General features: G+C 32.9%; 1 pseudogene; it reads right to left on the reverse strand.

The window, feature by feature from the left end:
- Positions 1 to 1,214: 1,214 nt before the first annotated feature.
- Positions 1,215 to 18,337, reverse strand: LOC143549688 (dammarenediol II synthase-like; annotated as a pseudogene).
- Positions 18,338 to 19,362: the final 1,025 nt, after the last annotated feature.

The following is a 19,362-nucleotide window of genomic DNA, read 5'->3' on the forward strand; positions in this document are numbered from 1 at the left end:
TAATGATACTACGGTATACTTATTAACCAAAAAGATGTTAATAAATTCAGGTATGCCTACAAAATTACTAGCAAATGTTGCTTCTGATTGCTCTTAGCTTGATGTTCCATACGTTCATCCTGGAGTTGCTATTCATCCCAAGTTTATTATCTTGCTGCAGCTGTCACCCCAAGGATTTAGTTTTGGTGATGAACTTGGATTTGATGCCGCCTTTGCTTTTTACACCAAGCACACTGCTGGGAAGATGACAAGTCCTATGTGCACACCTATTGTATGTATATTCAACTCTAATTCTGTTTTGTCAAGTTTCATATTTTTTGATAAATTTCCAACTGGTTCATGTTTTTTCACATTACATGGATAATAACTTCATGTGTGAAGGAAATTGGTCTGACATTTTTGTATGAAATTTCTCATATGGCATGCGAGCTGTGTAGATTCAAAATGTAGGAAATTTATGAACTTAAATTTAAGGTAATCTTGGTAACGTAGAAAACTATGCATGATTACATAACTACAGATTGGTAATTTTAACATGGAAAACAAGGCAAAGATGAAAGTATGGTATATATAGCAAATTACTTTTGAGCTAGAGGCGACAGGGAATGGGTTTACTAAACGTGTCAAAACACGTTTGGGTCAATTTGATTAGTTTTTTACGGGTCAAAGCCTTCAGGTTGACTTAAAGCACATTTCGTCAAAAAAAATGTTTTCAATAAGTGAAGTGAATTGAATATGATTACAAAAGATATTATTTTAATAATAATCTATTTTTTCTATAAATTATCTGGTTCTGATAAATTCTTTTTTCTTCTTTTCAAGCATTTAAAATACGTTTTTGGCAACCTTTAACCTGTTCGTCATTTTGTTTGTTAGAGATATGACATTACCTAAATCAACCCATTCATAAATAACGAATCAAAATGTCCACCTGTAGTTTCAGCCCTGCTCTTTCAGTCTTTCCTGCTGTGGATATTATTCCACACCTGTTCTTATAAGGAATATTAAGCTAGTGATACTGTTGGCATTTGTTATTGATGCTATTGTTGGGATGAGAAACAGATAGCTATTTAAGCTGGTGAATCGTCATGTATTTTAGTCAATTTATGTAACAAACAGTACAACCCTTACACTAGCATAAAAGAGAAAACAACACACAGACACCAGAGTTTAATATGCATGACTAGCGGCTTATTATCTGCACACATTTTCTATATTTGGATTACTTGAGTCTATTAGTTTGGCCCCAAACTCGTTTGCGATACTCCCCAAATGCCCAAAGCGGGAAGATGTTCCTGTATTCTGCATAGTGTGACATACAATTCTTCATGAAAACTCCAGTATTCTCCTGCAAGATGTAAATAGAAATGTTTGGCTGAAAGTTAGATGGTGGAAGAAGTTGTGCCCATGATTGGGAAAAAGGCAAGGGCTTTGATTTTTGTTACCTGTTGAGGAAAATCTCCGTCATCCATCTGTGCGTTGACTAATATTTTTGCTGCTTTATGCAAGGGTGTTGGATCTCTTTCGGCCTAGTATAAGAATGAAAGAATGTTTATAAATGTGTGTAGCCCTCAAAAATCAATGATGACTACCTGGTGAAAAACGAAACTGTCCACCTAACATGAGCCCAAGCATAGCCCATGATGTTTGAACTAGGTTCGTTCAATTTGCAGCCAACGGTGTATATACCTCACTAGGACAAGACTTGTAACCCTCTCCCCATCCACCTTCTGCATTTTGTTTTGAAAGTAAAAACTCAACTGCTTTACGAACTGCGTTACTGCTGTTATATGTCTTTCCAGCAGAAATTAAGCCTGCTAATGCGAAATATGTGCCATAGAGAAAGCATATTCCCCAATAACCATACCTGTCAATTTCATGTACTTTAGAATATTATTTGTGTATTCTATTTTTCTCATAGAGGCAATTAGTTAGCTTACCATGAACCATCGTGCAATTGTTTTCCCTCCAAAAAACAAACTGCTTTTGCCACTGAAACTTGTATTTCTTCTTCCCGGTGATTTGGATGTAAGTCGTTGAAGACTACAAGGGCTTGGATAACTGATGCTGTGCACTCAACATGCCTAATTAAATCACCCAAAAATAGAAAATATTAGCATCTAATTGACAGGAGAAAAAGTTTCATTACTGACTTACTCTTTCTCAACAACAATGTCTGCAAAAATTTCTGAAGGATTTAACATCTGCAGAAAAAAAAAGCCATAAGAGATAAAAGCAACTTTTGATCCCTAAAGAAATACCAAAAGAAAAATAATATTTCTCAGACGGCTAATATTTTATATACCTGTAAATATGATTGAGAGGCAGGTGGCTCCCAAACACCAAACCCTCCGGTTATAGGACTCTGCAAGTAAAGAAGGACATTAACAGCCTCGTATAACCGCTCATTATTTGCTTTTTCTCCTGAAATTTTCACTGGCATTTTCGATAGTAATAGAAGACACTGCAGGAGAATAGTTACTAAATGATAAGAAACGATAATTTCTCATTATTTAAAGAAAAAAACCATTAAGATTGTGGTTATTGTTATATTATCACCTTTAACGCTTCAGCTGTGCAATCCGAGACAGCCCAACCTTGATCTTGATCACAGAAAGTCCAAGCGCCTTTAGTAAAATGCCGACACATTTTACTAAAGTCTCCAGAAGGATTTTGTTTGATTTGAGATTCTTTGATATAGTAATGTGCTTTCTTTAATGAGTCACCATATTCTTCAATCATATTACTTGCTATTATCGCTTGAGTTGCAAATGCGCAATCCCATAGTTGACTCCCCAGACCCTGCATTTTCATCCCATCTTCTGCTAGCCATAAATAATCAGGCACTCTAGCAAGGTGGTGCTTGAATTCGTTCCCATTTGGGTTTTCAGCCCACCAACACATCATTTGCAAGCACTGAAATAAACAACAAAAACAAGTTTGCCGAGGTGGGTGGGTGGCAACATAAACGGGTCAAGCCAGTAGGTTAATGGGTCGAAAGTCAAAATGGATCATCTTTTAGTACCTTTTCTGCGGCTGAAGTGGTAATATAACTACTCTGTTGGGCACTATATCTCATTAGCTCAGCTGCTCTTTTAAGTGCTCTTTTTCTTAGCTTGGTAAACGGCCAATACTTAAGGATTGGCTCACTCAAGTAATAAAGACTATCCCATAACAAATCTTGGAATTTTGAATGAGGATAAAAGAGATCTTCCTGCACGAAGTTAAAAGCACACATATTTTTGCATGAAGTTTATTAATTTTCTCACAACTACTGGAGTTTTATAATAAAATGTAAAAACCATTTATATATACGATTAAAACGTATGTGATTCTAATTAACAACCTTGCAACAGCTATGGCGCTGCTTATTCCAATTTATCTCATGATACGGGATATGATGGATTTCTTGGCGCAGTTGCAAAACAAGATCAGTGATCGGACCATGAATTTTTCTCCCGTATAAGTATGACATAGGCATATAAGTGGTCCGGCAACAGCACCACATTTTTGCTATGTCACAGGCAAGGAAAATAGTGAGATCAAACATTCATTTGATATTCAAGATGTTATAGATAAATTTTATCGTACACCCACTTATGTATGTGTATTTTTCAGATTATAAATAAACGAATACTGTGATTTATGTACCTGGATGATATGGTAAAGCTTCAGGGAATAGCCAAAATTCTGGTGGAAGTGGATTGCACCCATCCCATTCATATACACCAAGCACCTGCACACAAAGGTAGTAAAATTAGTTTAAAGACTCGTACCGCTTACTGTGATAAAAAAAAATTTATAAAATGTTTACTGAGAGATAAGTTTTGCCCCAAGAGGGAATTGTGGCTGCACCACCATGGTCAAGTATCCACTTCCTGCCTCGGTCCACCTCTCCATTTCCATCATTTGGTCCTTCTCCTAGCAACCTTAGGGCTATGTAGCTTAATGCAGACCCGAACATGGTGCTATGTCCTTCGATATAAAATCCCCACCCTCCATCATCATTCTGGCAATAATGAAATTTAACAAAAAAAGGTTTAAGATATTTGTTTGAGTATTAAGTAAAATGTTTTAACTTGTATTTGTCTAGGGAGATGACTCTTACTTGATGGTTGTAGATATAGCGTATCATTTCGGTCTTATGATGTTTGGTCAAATGTGTGTTGATAGCTCCACTGATATACATTGCAATAAGCTGCAAATTTAATACCTTGGATGTGAATTTACCTCAAATCTATGTTCTATAACCCTTCACATCATGGGATGATTAGCTGTGTACGTGTATTCACCGTCTTGGTTCGGTTAGCTTTGATGAGTATTCTGGGCCAAAATGGGTTGGGCGGGTAGGCCGATTTAGCGGTAAAATTTCAAACTGGCCAAGTTACTTGAAATTGGGTAGTGCTTGGTTTTTATGGTTTTAAACACCGTTATGTAGTTTTTGAAAAATTGATCCTACCTTCTAATTTGCTAACTATTTAAGGCAAAAAAATAATTAGCTATTGAGATTATTTAAGTTCCTTTCTTTTAGATAGTGTTAAGAAGTCACGTTACTAATGTTGGTTATTTTAGTGCTATTGGATTAATTTGTTGATTGAAGAAATAACATTAGAGATTAAACGAGTTAGGTGACGCGAGAGTGCGAGCTCAATTTAATACTAATGTTATTTGGGCTTAAGTAATTATTTACTTGGACTTAAATGTAAAGTTAAATGGGCTTGTAATGGATTATTACTTGGGCTCATGAATTGGTTTTAATAAACCTAAGATTTTCATAGCCATATTTTTTATCTCAATCGAATATACAGAAGAGAGGACGACGGTTACTGGTTCGGATCTTCATCAAAAACAATCAAAATCCAATTCCATCAACAAAAATCTCTCTCTTATCCGATAAATCATTGCGTGTAACCCGCAAATAGGTTTATCTGAAAGTGATTCACGATTCAGAGATTAATCCGGGCAATTGTTCAAGAAACCAAGATTGAAATCAAGATTACAAGTTTGCATCATTGATTTGAATTCATCATCCAAGTACACAAGTTATACAACAAAGATAAACCTATTAGGGTTTGATTATTAATGAACAATTCGATTATGGTAATATGGCATGTGGTTCGACTGGTAGAAATCCTAATGTTGCATATAGTGATTTTAAATTAGGATATATATATATATACATACGTGTGTGTGTGTGAAAGTGGTCGAATTAAATGGATTGCATATATACTATTAATCAAACAACAAATTGACTTATCGAATATATAAATCAAACAAATTAATTTTGTTTGTATTTGAGAATTGAAACTCATCATTCATATTATTTAAATTATATGACTATCATAATTTTCATTCTATTTGTTGTTCACTGTTTTATAATTGATTATAGCAAATTATTACCTGGGGATGTGCTTCGAAAAGGATTTTACAAAAACTAGGTTTTGACGGTTAACCTTAATTTGTTTATGAAATTGTTTTGAGAAATCGATCAAGAATGGATATGTTCAAGAAAAGATCGATCAAAACATTTGGAGCATTTTTATTGTTTGAAAAGGTTATTATCATGCATAGAAAAGGTTATTGAAAAAGAAAAATGTTTTTAGAAGTTACAATGAAAATTTGATGGATGATTATTTGAATTCAACAAGCCACACTCCCTTGATTCTAAGAGCACAACAATATATTCTATAAATGGATGTTTGCATCAACTTTTGGTTTCTTTCTTGCGAATTGCAATACATGAAACAAATGATCGCTGAAAGAAAGGAAAATGGTCTTCTTGTCTGTGATCCTCAAATTACAGATAAGTTATTTCCTTTTATGCATTAATTTCATTTGGAATTATATAAGGAATTAGTGACCCAAACTTGCAAAATTGTTATGCATTCCGGATTGCTATGTGATTCCTGCAATTTGGATAATCTTATTTAACCTCTGAAATTGGTAAATTGTTTTCATGTGATTTTATGTTAAGATAAGATAAACTTATCCTATTCTTTGACGTATTTGGGTACACATCATGTTGATTCATTTTATTCAATGAATTTGAAAGGCAAATATATTTATATTTATAATACTCATGCGCCCTCACATTTTGGAAAATCAATTTTGATCTGTGATGGCTTACTACACAAAATGGGGGGAAACAGTTAATGTGGCGTATCTTCTTTTCAATTGTTTTTAGTTCACATAAAAGAAAATTGTTTTTTTTTTTGGATTGGATACGAAATTATCTTTGCCCCATACTAAAATATGTGTGTGTGAGAGAGATTCTTGAATTTATGCTTCAGTATAGTTAACAAAAGTAATTATGATCATCACAAGATTAGTGACGTTTTGTATTTGAAAGTATGTGTGTGTATATATATATATATATGGGAGATTTCAAATGAGAACCCCTTTGAGTTTTAAGAACTCGAAAGAACTTAGTGTAACGATTTTTTTTCGAATTTTTTTTACACATGCGTAATATATGTAAGTTACATACACGTAAAAAAATTACAGAATTTTTTACGCACCGAGTCGACTTTTTACACATGTGTAACGGACGTAAAAGTTAGTGTAACCACTTACATCTTTATTCTCTCTCCTACTTTGACTTTTTTGTCAGATTTAATCTTAACCACATATTCCAATCCATCTAATTAAATGTGTGGCCTAGAATGGAGTTCTTAAGTTCTTACAACTCAACATGGTTCTCAAAAGATCCATCCCCTATATATATATATATATATATATATATATATATGTGTGTGATTGAAAAGTGATCACATGCTATTTTGGAATTGCTTCCAAAATAAGTTTCAATAAAGATTTTTCAGCAAAGATGACAAATGAAAACAAGTCTAATGTGATTGGTCTAAATGGGCCATAAGACCTGAATGCTTTACAAGGTACGTTTACTAAATACTTTAAATTTGACAAAACCTTTAAGTTTTGTTGATTCAATATGTCATTCGGGACATGTTAAATTTTGTAAAACACATAAATGGATTTGATTCAAAAAAACAAAATTTGTTTTATAATTTGAATGAAATAAAAAATATATATTATTAAAATATTTGTCCAGACAGTACACACATGGCGTTGATGGCCCACAGCAGGGTAATAATCAAAAACTAGAAGTATACAAGTTGGAAAACCCTTTGGGGTGTGAAATAAATGAAACTCGATTTTCGGGTTTGTTATTGGACTCGAAATGTCTAATTGTTTTAAAAATAATTCGGTGAAGAATTATTTGTGGTTTATTTCTTATTCCTATTATGTACAAGATGATATGCTTGCATGATAGGTAGACTCTGGTTGATACGAGGCATATATGCAAGGATCTGAAATGGTTTGAAGAATTTGAACCGGTAGAAGACTTGTATTTACTTGTGAAAAACATTTGTTTTGGATTATGTGTTGTACGCTTTAGGGATTAAAAGAACCTCTTTTATGGGTTTATTCTAAATAATTTTGTGACATTCGTCAATTTCGAGTCTTGTTTGTATTCGTTTTTGTATTTGTTTATTATGTAAACCGATCCGATTTGTAAACCGAAGCTTATGTTATAATCAAAATGATGAATTTATGTTACAATATTGTTTCACACTTGTTAGGTCTTGAAAACATCCTACCTTTATTTTTATTTTTATTTATTTATTTATTATTTTTATTATTATTATTTTTGTGTTGTTTTTGTGTTTTTGTCTTGATCCATTTTGCATGAAAACTCTTGTGTCTCACACCCATATTTGACCACCAACATTACCCTATATATACACCACATTTCCTCTTCATTTTCCCTTGCTACAACTCCAAAAAAAAAAAACTCCCTCAAACATCAAAGATTTAAAGTTATCTTCTTAAGTGTTCTTGAAGGTTTTTAGTCTTTCATCTTAATTAGTTTATGTAGCCTTATTAATACTTGTTTATGGTTGTGCAACATATATATAATATACACCCCTTGTTTACCTTTGGTAGTTACTTCTCCGATTCCGGTCGGTGAGGTTTCGGACCTCATAAGGCAAGGCTTCATGGAAGACTTCGTGTCCTTGATATATATACATCTATATAACTTGTTCATACATATTAATCTTGCTTATTTTAGTTTGTTGGTCATGTTTACAAGTTCCATGGTTATGGGTTTTTAAGAGTCTATGCTTCGGTTTAACCGTAAATAGCTCTAAACCGTAAACCGAACTTTGTTACTAGTTTTGTTAAATAATTGTTTAAACATACTTATTGTTAGATCTAAGTTTCTAAAATCATTTTTACAAATTCTATGGTTATGGGTTTGTAGAATCTTACCTTGGTCTTAACCCGAAACACGATCCGAACCGAAAACCGAACTTTTGTTTAAAGACTTTATTGTTAACTTTTGGTTGTAAAACTTAAAGTATTTTTTTTATTTGTACATTATTATACAAGTTCTTTAGTGTTTGGACATGTGGAAACCATCTATGAACTTGTTGTGAGATGGAAACCGAACCAAACCGATTCTTTACTCGCTTAAAACACACAAGTGTGTTTTTTTAGCCATCAAGACTTGTATATTTCTTTAAAAATAGTTATAAATTGATTTTTAAATATTTTCTTAAGTACTTGGAAATGTTGGATCCAACTTGATCTCATAACAAAGTTTGGACCGACAAAACCGAACATTCGCTTAACGTGCGTTGTTAGTTCTAAAAAAATGGAACTACATACTTGGTTAAGTCTTATTAAATTTTATTGAGTTATCTCATAACATTCAATATTTTGGAAAGTTGACTTTGGGTTTGACCAATTATCAAGACCCGAACCAACAACCTGAACACTCGATAAAAAAAAACCGTTTTAGTATCTTTATTCCAAAGGGATTTGCATTCTTGCATTTTACCCACCTTATTACTTAACATAGGTTGAGTAAATATTAAGGTTAGATACTTTAACCCGGTTTCGAGCAAACTTACATTTTTAAAGGGTTATTATTATAAATTCTTAAATAGTTACATTTTAAACCTTGAACTTTAATTATTTATATTTCTTAACATTTATTTTGTTTAAAGACCTTCAAGACAACCTTTCTAAATTCAAGACTTCTTTTCTTTTTAGGCATTGTGCGTTAAACTCGTCGTTCCGACAAATCTCCAAATTATCATCTTTCAAGTTTACTACTTGAAGGTGAGTACTTCATACCCCATTTTCCATCTTTTATTTTGGGGGTGACATTTCATACTTATTCAACAAAATGCTTTATATTTGAATCTTAAATCACAAACGTAGTTGTATACTTTACCTAAATAATTGCTCGATTTGGTGTTCTATGCTTATATGCCTATGTGTTTATCGCTTTTGGTTGGTGGAACTATAAAATCCTAGACTATTTGGCATCCCCTTATAGCAAGGTGTCGTTAACGTAATGCAATTAACGATAACTATAAAATCCTAGACTATTTGGCATCCCCTTATAGCTAGGTGTCGCTAATGTGTTTAGAAATATCTATTTATTTAAATTACCACTTTTATTTATCGTTTCGTATGCAAGTTTTGTGGCTATCTTTATTATATACTAATATGATTAAACTTATGAATTGCTCACCAACTTTTGTGTTGACAAACTTTATTTTATGAAATGTTGCAGGTTTGCATCTTGGTTGATTTATGATTGTGAAGAAAACGACATCAAAGACCTTAGGATATTAGTAAAAATGAACAATATCAAATTTGCCATATTTTGTGATATCTTGTTTATGGTTATTTTATGGATAATTGTTATGTGACATTTTCGATGTTGTGAAATGAAATGAGTTTATTAAATACTGTCACTTTAATTAGTGTCATGTGCTTATGAACAATCGTTACACCTCGGCATGTTCCGCCGCCTTTGGTCGGGGTGTGACAAATTTTTTGTTTTAAACAGATGCAGATGAATTTATTTTATCTCGACATGGAACCTTAGTTGGATTCTGGGAAGATTGTGTGTTCATATTGTGACATGCTAGGTTGGTTCATGTGTTTTATTTTATAATGAAAGAAAAATAGATCTTAAAGGAAATGGTCAATTCCTTGTTATCTTACTCGGATTTGAGTGATTAATAAGACAAAAAAATTATTATTTTCTAGTTTTTATATAAAGGATCCGGGGGAGGTTTATATTATCATGGGTATAATAATAAAAGGGAGTAACAGTAGAACTATGACACGGTTTCATTACATAGTATTGAAGAAATTTAATTATTTCAATTGTTCTCTTTTAAGTAGTCCCATAGATCCAATTGCCATGCTTATGGATGCTTAATGTGTGTTATAATTAGCACAATAACTGACATAGTTTATGTTGTGGGTAAGTTGAGCAGATATGCTAGTAATTAGTCGTGCTCAATACTGACAAGCAGTAAACAGACTGCTTAAGTACCTGAAAGAAAACATGAACTATGGTTTGTGTTATTCAGGTTTTCCTTCAGTTTTAGAATTGTATTATGTTGCAAGTTCTATAACTAAGTGGATGTGTATTCTCTCTTATGGGGAGGGTGTAACATCTCGGGAATACCCTATTCAAGTTTGGGTTAAAATGACAACATTGGAACTTAAGGGGTGTAAAATGAAAATTTTGATTTTCTAGACCCATCGCGCTACGCGATGGGTAGACAGTATCATTCATTGCATTAGGCGATGCAGGTCCCCAGAAATCAGAAAAAGGGGCGTCGTGCTACGCGATGGTCCAATATCAGGTGGGCATCGTGCTACGCGATGACCATGTTAAGTAACCGGATACGCGTGTCCAATCACGTGTCAACACGTGCCGCATCTCATCAATTGTGGCATCCCGCTACGCGATGGCCTAATGGGAGGCCTATCGCGCTATGTGATGGTGTCCAAAACTTTGCCTATAAAAGGGGAACTACGGGTTTGAAGCTCATTCATCCCACATTCACCTTCACTTTCACACACTTAACATTGGAGAGCGTTCCCGGTTGCCGTGAAGTTCTGAGGTCCTGATTTCTCGAGAAATGTGCGAGAATTGGAGTTCTGACGATCCGTTTATCAAGAAAAGCGAGATTATAAGCAAAGTTCCGTCAATCTAACAATCACTCTGCCTTAGTATTTGTATCCCGAGCATTTACTAAGGTAGGATATAAGTTTAAGTTATTTCAATCATATTAGAGATAGCTTAGACTCAGCCAAGGCTATGGCCTTTAACCTTGAAAATATTTTCAAAGCATTCACAAACAGTTTTCAATAAACATTACTTCTATAAGGGTAATGCTATACAAAATTATATTTTGCGGATATGTAGTAATTGGAAGGGGGATATCATTAGTAGACTCTTCTTGCGTAAGGTAAGTAATTCGTACACATCCCAATCAACCGCGGGACCCATTTACTTACCTGGAGAAGTTTGCTAATGTGATAGACTCTATTAGGCCAAAGCATGCTATATCAAATGTCACCCAAACATAAATATGATTTCAAACATTCAAAAACTTAATCAAGGTTAAAAACCAAACTTAAGGTCTGCAGTCTAATCAAGAAACACCATCAAGGTGATCATTCAAACCTATTTGTTATAGGTTAACAATCATTCACAATCAAGAAGGTTTATCATTCAATCACACCGACAGTACAGGTGAATACGTTAAACCTTTACAAACAGTCAAACATATTTATACTCTATAAGATAGACGGGCTGTTTGTCCTATAGAGTCAGTCAAACGTTTACATGAGATTACGTGATCTCTAAAACGTTGTAATACAAATTAGAGAATAAAACAACTCAGACCGAATACACATGTGTCTGGATCCAAACATAACTGTTAAGTCTATAAAGTCAAAATCTACGTGGCCGCGGGCTAACGGTCATATTTAAGTTCTCCGGAATGGGCTACGTGGATCGGAGACTTGTGTGTGTGTAAGGCAGTGTCACAAATACCGGGTATAGTAGTATATCTGCTAAGCTTGTCAAGAAAACTATATTTGTATTATGATTGTTATTTAAATGCTTTTAGAGTCATAACGATTCACCAGCACATAGCTGACGTATTTTATTCCCACTTGCAGGTAACTAAGTATTGATAATGTATGCAAGGATTAGAGTCGTCGAGGAGATAGAAGCTCGCATGCTAGATGGCTTAGTTTTGATTAATTTAATCCTTGTAAAATAAAAACAATATTTTGTAAACATCAACTTGGGTATTTAATTCCCAAGTAAATTTTCCAATGTAAATTAATATTATATTAACCTTTAAGTCTTCCGCTAAAATTTACCCAAAACTCTGATATATTTACAAAACATGTACCAACTGTTGGTCACCCTCCTAGGGCCAGTTTTGGGGTGTGACAGAGGTCTCGTTTCTTGGGTAATTAAGGAATGAATTTGCATCATTTGACAATGGAATGCGAGCTTCTAGCATTTGCAACAACTGATAAAAGTGGTTGAATGGCTAAGAAACTGTTATTATGAAATTTCATTGTAGTCAAACCGATATCACCAAAATCTATCAGGTGGGATAGTGCTGACTATGGGTTATAGTCAGATGTATAATGAAAAGTATAGACGGTTATATATTATACGTATGAAATCATGCAAGGTGTGATATCAGTTGAGTTTGTAATATATAAGTATAATTTGGCTGATGATCTAACTAAAGAGTTAGGAAGAGATCTCGTGAACATATCAGTCATGGGGATGGGTTTAAAGTCCAACGTTAATATCATATGTCAAGACACCCAATTCCCATCAAATAGAACGTTAGATGCTGAATTCAATGCGGAATGCTTGTCATATAGATATTGGAACACAATATCATAAACATCCCAAAGTTTGTGTTCGGACCGCGAGATAAAGTAAGTTGAAGTATAGCATCTTAATAGTTCATTGATAAATTGCAATGTGGATGCGAGAATAATGAACTACCTATAAGAATATGAAGTTTAGTCGCTTCAAGAAGCTTTGGACTTGAGCTTTGATATATTCTTTGAAGGATTAGGACGCAGGCTAGTAAAATATTGTGTCAAGTGGAATTTGGATTTATAAACGTATGTGGATTTTACCTTCAAGTATTCAAATGAATAGCAAGGTTTCAATCCATAGGACACCCCGATATATGAATATTTGGATCGTGTAATTTACTAAGATGAAAATTCAATCCGTATGACATTTTCATTTATGCATACGTTTGCATTTCTGTGATGACAGTTAAGTTAATCATGGATATCGCTAAAATGGGGGAGGATTGTTGGTTATTTTAGTGCTATTGGATTAACTTGTCGATTGAAGAAATAACATTAGAGGTTAAACGAGTTAGGTGACGCGGGAGTGCGGGCTCAATTTAATACTAATGTTATTTGGGCTTAAGTAATTATTTACTTGGACTTAAATGTAAAGTTAAATGGGCTTGTAATGGATTATTACTTGGGCTCATGAATTAATTTTAATAAACCGATGATTTTCATAGCCATATTTTTTATCTCAATCGAATATAAAGAAGAGAGGACAACGGTTACTGGTTCTCTCTGGATCTTCATCAAGAACAATCAAACTTCAATTCCATCAACAAATATCTCTGTCTTATCCAATAAATCATTGCATGTAACCCGCAAATAGGTTTATCTGAAAATGATTCATGATTCAGAGATTAATCCAGGCAACTGTTCATGAAACCAAGATGGAAATCAAGATTACGGGTTTGCATCATTGATTTGAATTCATCACCCAGGTACGCAAGTTATACAACAACTAATGCTGATGATCATGGACTCATATCTTGAATAAAACATAGTGTAGATAGTAGTAATCCCTCATGGGCCTGGAATTTTGGTCTTGACCTGCCCACTATTCAGTTTGGTTTGGTTTGGTTTGGTTTGGTTTGGTTCATCCCTTACAAGAGTTATGCACATTTAAACCGGTTTAAAAAACACGTCTAGGAACCGGTTTATACATCAACCCCCCCCCCCCTCTTCCTCCTCTTGTAGGAACCTGTTTTTTCCCCTCTAGGAACCGGTTTAAAAAACACGTATAGGAAACCCCCCCCCCCCCCCCTCCTCTCTTCCCCTATTCCTTCAAATAAAAATAATTCTATGATTTTTAAAGATAAAATTATAAACTAAAAATAATTAAAACACACATTAATAACTAGAAAAATTACATAATTCAAATTTAAGTTTAAATTTTTAAAAAGCTACCCAAACATTCAAAAAATAGTGAAAGTTGCTAATTCCAACCCATTGCGATTTCAACCTTCAATTTAGCATATCCCCCTCACTACGATTGGTATTTGGTAATTCTAATTTCTGTCAACATGTTCCTCCATTTCGAATGCACTTGGTGGACAATATGTCTTTTGCTCCACTTTAATTGCACAAAATATTCAAAAACTCCGTTTCCGAAAACCAGCTACTCTTTGTTGGTTTCTGTTGTCCAAGTATACGTAAACATGAACCCATGCCTTTGTCAACGCTACCTTTTCTTTTTAGTTCCACGCTCACGCCCTACTCTCACTACTCGATTTGGGCATGGGTTCATGCTCTTGTGTTTGTATAGACAAATGTGTGTGAAATAAGTGTAAATTATTTGTAGAATGTGTATAAAGGAGAGTGGTATTTATAATGACTTAAAGTTTTGTTTTCTTTAATGTTTTTAGCTATTGTAAAATGAATCGATTAAAAAAAAATTCTATTTAAACAGGCAGAGGGGAGCTGCATGGGTGTCTACACTCTTCACCGGGGGGGGGGGGGGGGGGGGAGGAGGATGTCCCGCCATATATGCCGTCCTCCGCCTCATCACCTTGAGCCGGGGGGGGGGGGGGAGGATGTCCCGCTATATATGCCGTCCTCCACCTCATCACCTTGAGCGGTTATGTGATGCCCATAGTATGGGTGTTAAAAAAAATCGAATCCGAATTATCCGAAAATTCAGATATCCGAAATCAAATTCGGATTCAGGTGGTTATTTTAAAAATTTTCAGATAGTTCGACATTCGAGCTATCGAAATATTTTTTAATTATTTAATAATTTATATTATTTATAACTTTTGGATAATTTTTAGTTATTTAGGAAATTTTGGATAATTTTTGGATATTTCTGATAATATTTCGCATAATTTTCGGATATCTCTGATAATATTTTGGATACTTCGGGAAAATTTTTGGATACTTCGGACAATTTTTCGGATATCTCGGATATCTGAAATACGTTTAAAAGTAGTTATTTAGATTTTTTTATAATTATTATTTGTTTCAGATATTTCGGATAACCACTTCACTATCCAATCGGATATCTGACTTTGAACACCTCTATGCTTTATAGTCTAATAAAACAAATCTCACTCGGTTTATAGTGAAACTATCAATTTGGGTGAAAGATTATTTGGATGAAAGATTATTTTGGCGCGGCAGAACGAATGCAGTATGTTTATACACTTGAAGGCAAAAATAGTATAGATACAGAAACATATGAGCAAAAGGTAGCTCAAGGAATGTCGATCCCACATACCAATATATAACTCACAAAGCAAAAATACAAAACAACCTCGTGAGGAGTAAACGCTTAGCAACGAAGACGACCGCAACAAATAAAAATTAACATTTATTATAGAATGTGTTGTACCTTTTTTCTTTTTGGTTCTTAAAATTACAAAAATAAATAAAGACAAGATTAATTAAGTTTTAAATTTTTGCATTAACTTAACATGTTTAATCTTTATTATTAACTTTAAATTTTTGCATTAAATTACAAAAGGTAGCTCGAGGAATGTCAAATCCAACATTTATTAGCTTTTTCAGTCAAAAGAAAAACTAATATTCTTTTTATATAAATAACTGTTTTTTACCCACACTAGTTCAAATAGGTTAGGATTTTCCACTTTGCAAACTAGTTAAAACCCAAACCAGTTTTGATCTGTTGATTAAGACGAATTTAGTTAAAGAGGAAAACCGGTCTTGTGAAAAAAAAAAACAAAAAAACACACATCTCTCTTCCGCATTTGAATCTAAGTATTTGTTTGACATGGGGTAATGAATGAATAAGGGAATGAAATGAATTATTACCAGTTCATTGTCTTGTTTGATTACCTATAAATGAAATCAGTCATCACTTTATTATTATTTTTTATTAAAAAGTAAACTATACACACATAATATATTTATCAATTAATGGAACGGTAATAACATAATACGATATAATAATAATATAATTATTATAGTTTAATAAAAGTTATACCATAATAAAATAATAATGATGATGATATAATAATAATAATAATAATCACAATGATAATAATAATAATTGTTGGTCATTTTCCATTTCATTCCTTGAAGGAATGAAAGAAAAAACAACTTTTACTTAGTAATCAAAAATGTTATATATGGAAGGAATTGCATTCCTTATGAATGATTCATTCCATTGATGGATGACAACCAAACTTGTTTTATTTTATTCCTTTGAAATGATTCATTCAATTCTGACAATCATTACTTCATATCAAACACTACCCGAGTGTGTAAACGGCCAATCACAAGTTGTATTAAATAAGTTTCTTAAAGGCTTGAATCGTTGCGAGTTTAAATAGCTTGAACTTAAAAGTCTAAATTGAAGTTAAGTTATAAATAAGTTCAAGCATGAGTTTTATAATTTCGAGCTTTATTATGCTCATAGACGTAACAAAAGCATTATTTGCTATTACATTAGTAATATTATACAAAATAACTTTCTTTTTCTTTGAACAATGATTATAAAAATAACTAAGGTATAAAGTGTTTCTATATTATGTCACTAAATGATATTAAAGAAAAAAATTAAATTATAGACATATAGTTATATATATATATTTAAAAAAAATACTATAAATGATAATAAATGAGTCAATCTTGAACTTTTAAAATTACTCGTGATCCAAACTTGAATTTGACTCGTTTACACTCTTACTATAACTATAAGTCATCAACTCCCTTTCTCTCGTCCAAATTCTCTCCTATCCGGTATTCACATATGTTATTAATTATTATACATATTTACTATGAGCTGCGAAAACATGTGTACGCCTGTGCCCTGTGGCATTGTGTAAGAGGTTGAAACGACTTTAGGTTAGGGGTTCATCTACTATTTTTGTTTTTATTCTTACTAGTGATGATGATGGAGGTGGTGGTTCCCAATGGTGACTGTAGGTGGTGACGATGGTTGTGGATGAGTAAGTAGCAACGACAGTTTTGGTGACAACAACGACCGGAAGGTGGTTACAGCCCCAACGGAGGGTGACGATGGGATATGTGCTAATAGAGAGTCAGTCAAATACAGAGAGAAGTCTAACATATTTAACAGAAGTTAGTTAGCCAAGTTGTTAGTACTAGTAGTAAACTTTTGTATAAATAGATGATTAATGGGCTGTAATAGATTAGAACAGAAATAAAAATAGTTACCTTTAGACTTCTAATTCCATTTTTTTGCTTCTTGGTTATCATTAATCAAACTCAATCATTGATTCTTCAATCTTGAGTTCTATCCCTTTCTTTAATTATACTTTATTTTTTAAAACCTAGTATGAGCTAGAAAAATACATGAAACCCGATTTGACCACATATACTATATTAAAGAACAAAATAACCTATATATAATTGTTTGGGTCCATATATGCTGTCACGTATATCATACGGTTTCACAAACGTATACCACCTTGGGTCCAAACCTATATTTAATCCAATCAGGTTTTTATATTCTTGCTACTTAACTACAAAAGATTGAACTTACTAGGGGAGGAGTGAAAAACATAGGGCCGGAATTTTCTGCTGGCCAATGACCATCTTTAGCCTGAATCGCACGGTTTAATCTAACTGCTTTTTTCACCGTCATCGTCACAATTTCATAATTCACTTCCTCACCCTCTTCTAATCCAACCGGCGGTATGCTCAATAAATCAACTCCATTTTCCTTGATCAACTGCATATCAAATAAAATACATCACCTAACATAGTTATCTCATTTATGTTATGATTGTTATCTGCTCTTTTTCTCTTTTTTGCCACCTTAGTGTGTACTTAAAGTACTTTTGTTTAAGAAACTTGTCAAACTAAATGTACCAAAGTGCCAAACACTTGTTTATCATAAAATATCTATCAATCTTTCGATTTCCATATGATCCAAACTAACCTGCATCCGCATAAACAAATCACCGCATGGATGGAAGCCTTCTCTCCTGTTGTTTCTATAACGTTCACGGGCATCTTCAACTTCTTGTCGTTCATCTGGAGTCCCGGCATCCGGATCAAATTCCCAAATTTGCCTACCAACAAAATTGTTGGTGGTATATAAGTATGGGTCGTTCCCTTGTGCTATCTTTAACTTCCACATAACTCTTTCAAAAAGAGGTTGAGGTGTTGGTATCTAATATCTAGTGTGTGTGTCTATATATATATATATATATATATGGGTGGGTTCTAGTGAAAACTCCTCTTAAAGAGAAAACTTAAAAACTCCTAAAAACTTCTAAAAAACTACTTTTAATTTTTTTTTTAAGGTTTTTTTTTCCATTATTCTTATATGTTGTTATTGATTCAAAAAAAAACCTTGTCGGTAACCTCGTCGGCATAGTATGCATGTGTAATAGTGTGCATTGCATATATGCAAAAGTGTTTGTATTGCATAGAATACAACACTATTGCACATATTTGATACACACTATTGTATATATGCAATATAAGACTAATACACATATCGAATACACATTAGTACGTATGTGTAATACAACATTAACGCACATGTACACCACATCCACTTTTATTTTATTATTATTTTTTTCCCATATAATACAACACTACTACACGTATACAATACACAAATATTGAATATATGCAATAAAACACTATTAAACTAAAAAATACATAGTTATACACATGTGTAATACAACGGTATCGCACAGTAATACGTATGTGCATTACAGCGGTTTTTTTTATATATTTTTCGAGTGAAATATAAGAATAATGGCTAAAACAGAATTTTGAAAATATTTTTTTATTTTTAATTAAAAATAATTCTTTAGGAATTTCTTAGTTTTCTCTCTAAATGTGAGTTTTCTCTTGATCCTCTCTCTCTCTCTCTCTCTCTCTCTATATATATATATATATATATATATATATATATATATATATATATATATATATATATATATATATATATATATATATATATATATATATATATATATATATATATATATATATATATACTAGCTTTTAGCTTGCGTGTTTCGCAGGTTTATTTAGATTCTTTTTTATATTATTTTAAATATATAATATATATATATATATATATATATGTAGGCTAAGTATAAAATGAAAACCCACTTGAGTTGTGAAAACTCTAAAAACCCATTCTCAACCACATGTTTTAAATTAATGTTTAAATCT

This window comes from Bidens hawaiensis, unplaced genomic scaffold, assembly GCF_021521415.1.
Source record: "Bidens hawaiensis isolate Kalapana, Puna unplaced genomic scaffold, B.hawaiensis_p1.1 tig00015763_1, whole genome shotgun sequence".
NCBI classification, from domain to species: domain Eukaryota; kingdom Viridiplantae; phylum Streptophyta; class Magnoliopsida; order Asterales; family Asteraceae; genus Bidens; species Bidens hawaiensis.